Below are 5763 nucleotides of genomic sequence, written 5' to 3'. Positions count from 1 at the left end.
GTGAAGCATATGAACCAAAACCTTTTATTAGGTTAAGGCATATGGCTTGGAAACCTTTTATTATGTAAAAAATGACCCATGAGTCAATTGTGAAAAACATAAGTTAAATAAATTTTGTTTAAATTAACTTGAATTCAAATTTTATTTAAATCATATGGAGGGAATAGGAAGGAGATTCAAATTTTTATGGAATGAATTGGGTGAATATAAGGAGGGAAAATAAAGAAGGTTAGTTTTAGAGTAAGTTTCATTAATCGTTCCCCTTGCATTGTGTTAAAAGATATATTCGGTCTTTCTTTTCAAACAATACTTTGGATCGTCCCTTGTATGTAGGGGTGAGCATGGTGCGGTTCGGTGCGGTTTTTGACTAAAACCGAACCGAAAACCGCAACTTTGATTTTTGAAGTTTAGAAACCGCACTGTTCGGTTTGTATGCTGTTTGCTTTTTGCAGTTTTTATGCGATTTTTTGTGGTTCGGGTTTTTTTGCGGTTTTTTTATCAGTTTTTTAATTTGGTTTTGTTTTTCCTTTTTTTCTAAAACTCAGGTAACTCAACGAGTTACTTTGACCCAGATGAGGAGTGTTAATCATTTCTTAAGAAACTTTATATAAAGATGAATCGATACCACCACCTATTGGTTTGAACTCAAATGACATAACCACTAGTACATGAGATAATATCAATTAATGTATTCATAAAAATGATACTATCAATACTAGTACTCATCATATTCATCTTTTAAAAATATAATAGACATTATTTGTTCTTGTAAATATACTGTAAATATGTTTAAAAATATATAATCATCCTCTGATAAGATAAATATTTATATTTATAAAAAATTTTAATTGTATGAGTTCTTCATTCTTACATATATTAATACTTAATATATATATATATATATATATATATATATATATATATATATATATATATATTCGGTGCGGTTCGATTTTTTGCGGTTTTTGCAAGACTAGAAACCGCACCGCACCAAACATTTTCGGTTTTTGCAAAACTAAAAACCGCACCATTGTTTTTCATTTCGGTTTCGGTTTATGCAGATTTTTTAGTTTGCGGTTCGGTTTTTGCTCACCGCTACTTGTGTGGTTAGAAATTGCACATTTCATCCCTCATTAGCTTAAATTTGCACGCTTCAACCTATGTCATACATAAAATTACTATATTTCCCTTTTGGGGATAGTATTTTTCGTCTATGTGAGAAAGATAGGGAGAGAAGCCAAGGCATCCAGTGGTTGTCGATGATGGGCAGTGGTAGTAGACGACTGTGAACAATGGTTTTTGGTGGAGAGGCGGTGATCGGTGGTTTCTAATAGAGAGAAGATAGAAGGGGTCTTTAGTTGTAGGGTTTTGAAATAAGAGAGTATTTAATTAAAGAGGGTGGGGCTAGTATGGTGGCGCCCACTACTATTTCTAAAACAAACTACTTAAGAATCAATTAATTAATTAATTAAATTATTTTTAATAACTAAAACTAACTATAAACATTAAAAATAAATGAAAAAGAAATATGAAAAAAAGGCAATATAGTCATTTGATGTTGTTAGGGACTAAACATGTCATATTTTACAATTCAAGGGACCCAAAGTTGTAAACCTTTATGTTCTAAGTCATAAGCAATAAGCCCTAATTCCTAATCCATTGGCCCTAACCCGTGCGCATAATAATTAACCCTTAAGCCATAAGCCATAAGCTCTAAGCCCAAAACCATAAGTCACAAGCCATAAACCATATGCCATAAGACATAATGCATAAGGCTTGATCCCTAAGCTAACCATAAGGCATAAGTTATTATCCATAAGCCCTAAACCCTAAGTCCTACGCCATAAGCCTTGTGCCATGAACCATACACCATAAGTTATAAGCCATAATCCTTAAACTTTAATCTACAAGCCCTAATCTATAACCATAAGTCATAAGTCTTAAGCCATAACCCCTAAACCCTAACTCCTAAGCAAACCTTATGCCCTAAGCCGTACATCATAAGCCATAAGCCACAAAACACGAGCCTTAAGCCCTAAGACAAAAACCAAAAGTCATAATCCCTGATCCCTAAATCATTCTGCCTAAGTCTTAAGCATAATCCTTAATTCCTAATCCACAAGCAAAAAACCCTAAACCCTAACTCCTACGCCATAAGCCTTATTCCTTAAGCCACATGTTTTCATCTCTTTAAGCATTATATTCATTATATTTTATAAGTTAGAATCTAAATTACAATTTTCATCTTTTCTTTTCCCACCCTCTCTAATGTTTGACCTAGTTTTCCCCAATCCCAAAATCAACACGGTCGTTTTCCCTCATTTACCCCAAATCGACTTAATCTGCTTTGCTTCTTTCGTGGTCCATCCTTACACATGTACTCTTCACACACATGTTGCCTATGGTATGTGTCGACATCATCAACACCTATAAAGTAGTTAGAAGCAACGATTCAGAACCATGATCTTCTACCTCCGTCGACTTTGATGCAATGTTGCAGTTCTCAACCACAGTTTGAAGACCTACGACACCATTAGTCACAATACTTAGTTTTTGCACTTTTTTTAAGATTGTATAATTATATATATATATATATATATATATATATATATATATATATATATATATATATATAATTATACAATCTTAAAAAAAGTGCAAAAACTAAGTACTATGACAAATAATAAATTATATGGTTAAAAAACATGATTAATATTTAGTTTGGGAATCATCCGTATTAAGATAATACTTAAGCTTGCCAATGTGGGACTAGCCCATTTGGTAGAGACTTTGCCTCTTAGATTGGAGGTCTCGAGTTTTATTCCAGACGTTGACGGTTTCATGATACTAACTGATTTCGTATACTAACCGCTAACCGCTAACTATGTCGTACAAAAAAATATAATACTTAAGCATACTTTAAAATAAATATTTATTGTGATAGGACTTTTTTGATGATTAAAATTCTTAACTATATCAAATTTGTCTCCGTCAAAATTCGTCTCCCTAAAATTACTTAGGGCTTGTTTGATTTGGTGCTGACCGGGTCCGATCAACCTTTTTTTTGTCTAATTAGGTCCGATCAGAATGTTTGATTTGTATAGATTAGTCAGCTGACCTGCTCCTGCTCCTGATCCATCAAAATGATCTGACTCGGTCCTGTAAAAAAGTAACGCGGACCAAGGCTAGACTTCATTTGCTCTTATTTTCCCTTTTCATTTTGCATTTCCTGCCTCTTTCATGCCTTTTCTTCAGAGTTTTTGACCAAAATAAGGTTATTGAAAAAATTATTTATCAATGTAGTATAGTTTGAAAAACATTTACCAATATAGTGTTTTTTTTTTTTGCTATATTTTTTCCATTTTTCTTAATGTTTTTTTTTTTTTATTTTAAATATCTATTTATTTACTTTTACTTTCATTTCAGTTTTTTAGTCTTTTATTTTTATTTTATTTCTAAATATCAGTTTTGAAGTATTATATCAACTATTGAATATCGCCTATTTATATAAAAATAAATTAATCTATTTGTGAAATATAATTTAAAGCTATATGTAAGTAACAAATTAGATCTGAATACACGGTAGAAAAAAGGAATAACTATTTAGAATTACATGTTAAACATTTTTTTTATTTTAAACAGATTAAACTACAAGAATGATCCTTTTACTTGACCTAAAATTACAAGTTTGGTCCAAATGTCAATAATTAGATGAAATACATCATTTAAGAAAATATTAATTAAAATTAAACATACTAACAAAAGAAAAATCAATCATCCCCTAACACTTTACATGCACATATGCACTGAACTACCGACCGAAAAAAATAACAATTACACAAATAACCATAAAATTACAACTAACTTAATGAAGTATCGCAATTATAAGATTCAAATTACAAAATAATTTCTAACAAAGTAACAAAATTTAAAAATGGTTTGTAAAGACAATCATCACATGACTTTGAAAATATTCAAGTAATAACACAATTAAATAAGTTTTAACAAATAAAACCACACAATTATTTTGACAAAAAAAAAAAAAACTAATTGTACAGAATTATCAAATAAACCCATATATTTGTGTTAAGCATTTATATTCAAAATTATTTGTATAATTTATATAAATTTTGTCAAAACATTTATGTTTAACATATTTTAAAAAGTAAAAGTAAAAAATAAAAAAATAAAAACTAATATTAAAAAGGACTGTAAACAAATGAAATAAAAAAGTAAACAAATTCAGAATTAAATAAACTAAATAAACAAATATGTAAAATTAAATAAAATAATTAGAAAAAACTGAAAAATATAAGAAAATAAAAAAAATTACTATTTTAATAAATATTTTTCAAACTATGGTAAATATTTTTTTATATAACCTTATTTTGGTCAAAAACTAATCTTCTTTATCTTTTTGCTTATTTTCTGCCTCTATCATCTTTTTGCTTCTTTTGCCTCCATCGTTTCTCTCGCTTCTTCCCCTCAATATGTCGCCATTGCATCGACTTCCACGACTGCCTTCCTTCGCCATTTGCCGGCGCATTCTTAACCACCTGCAACTCCGACTGTAAAATCGATTGGTAAGTTTTTTTTTGTTTTCTTTTTCTTTCGTTAATTTGATGCACACTCTTCTCATGATGTTATGTGATTCTCCAGGAAGTTGATAAAGGTATAATCGCTATATTTATTCATGAATTTTCATGTGAAAATGCAAAACAATTGATCTTTTACATGAATTGGTTCTTGGATATGATGAATTCAGGTCAAGCTAATCAAAATGCGGCCTTTTTAGGGACATAATTGGTCTTTTACATGATCTTGTCATTGAAAGGATATGTAAAGAAGCAAAGATGAGAGAAACCAGAGATATTCATTAAGATGATGTATAGTGAAATTATATATTTGTTATGTCGTGAACATTCTTATCAATTCTCAACTGTGAATGCACTGGTTCTTGCAACACTTCTTGATGTTCCCTATTTGTTTACAATGATAATATTCAATAGTAGTAAACATGTTCAAATTTCAGTACGTTTTTACTTGGATTTGAAAGAGATATTTTATCGAGTACAAAATATAATAGAAGAGTAAAATTATCATTTTTAGCAGTCACTACAACCGCCAGATGCGTAAACAAACAACATGGTTTCAATCAGAGCTTCAGACCCAGGTCATGACCATCAGATCCGACTCAACCAGCAACTATAAAACAACCCTTTAATCAGTTTCCCTTTTAAATAGATAAAAGTTATTTAACTTTCCCTCCGATCAATAAAATTTTCAGATTTTTACTTTACCCTAACCCCACACACTCTTTCAAATTTCACGGCGTGGCCTTCTAGTTCTTCCTCTCTACCGAATACGGATTACACTCAGACGACTCTCCTGCGCTCACCAGTTGTGATCTCGCTCGTTTCACTATCTGGTTGCTTGAATAAGGTATTTATTGCTTTTAATTCTTGTGTCATCTCAAGCTTCTTGTAAATTGAATAAACATCTGACATTTGACATTAGTAGGGCTAAAATACCGCTCAAAGAAATCCAACCGTATTTGAAATTTTAGTCCCGAATCGAGGCTCCCAATATCCATGAGAAATATTTTCCTCTACATCTATGAGAAACCTTATTAAACCCCTGTTTTTTGAATTTTCTATAGGTATCTTTGATTTTGCGAACTAGTTAAAATATTGTCTTTGGAATTTTGTGCTTTGGCGAACTGAATTATAGTTTATTTTATTTTATTTATTTATTTATTATTAT

At 30.5% G+C, this 5763-nt stretch overlaps 1 long non-coding RNA gene across 1 annotated transcript; it reads left to right on the top strand.

Annotated features, from left to right (window-relative positions):
- The first annotated feature begins 4432 nt into the window (after positions 1-4432).
- LOC145076623 (uncharacterized) lies at positions 4433-5031 on the top strand. Its single transcript, XR_013692731.1, has 2 exons — positions 4433-4583; positions 4660-5031. It is a non-coding gene; the product is annotated as an uncharacterized LOC145076623 (long non-coding RNA).
- Positions 5032-5763: the final 732 nt, after the last annotated feature.

This window comes from Lactuca serriola, chromosome 9 (assembly GCF_051521515.1).
Source record: "Lactuca serriola cultivar US96UC23 chromosome 9, Lser_US96UC23_V15, whole genome shotgun sequence".
NCBI classification, from domain to species: Eukaryota; Viridiplantae; Streptophyta; class Magnoliopsida; order Asterales; family Asteraceae; genus Lactuca; species Lactuca serriola.
Note: the sequence above shows the minus strand (reverse complement) of the source record. Positions and strands in the feature narration are given on the sequence as shown.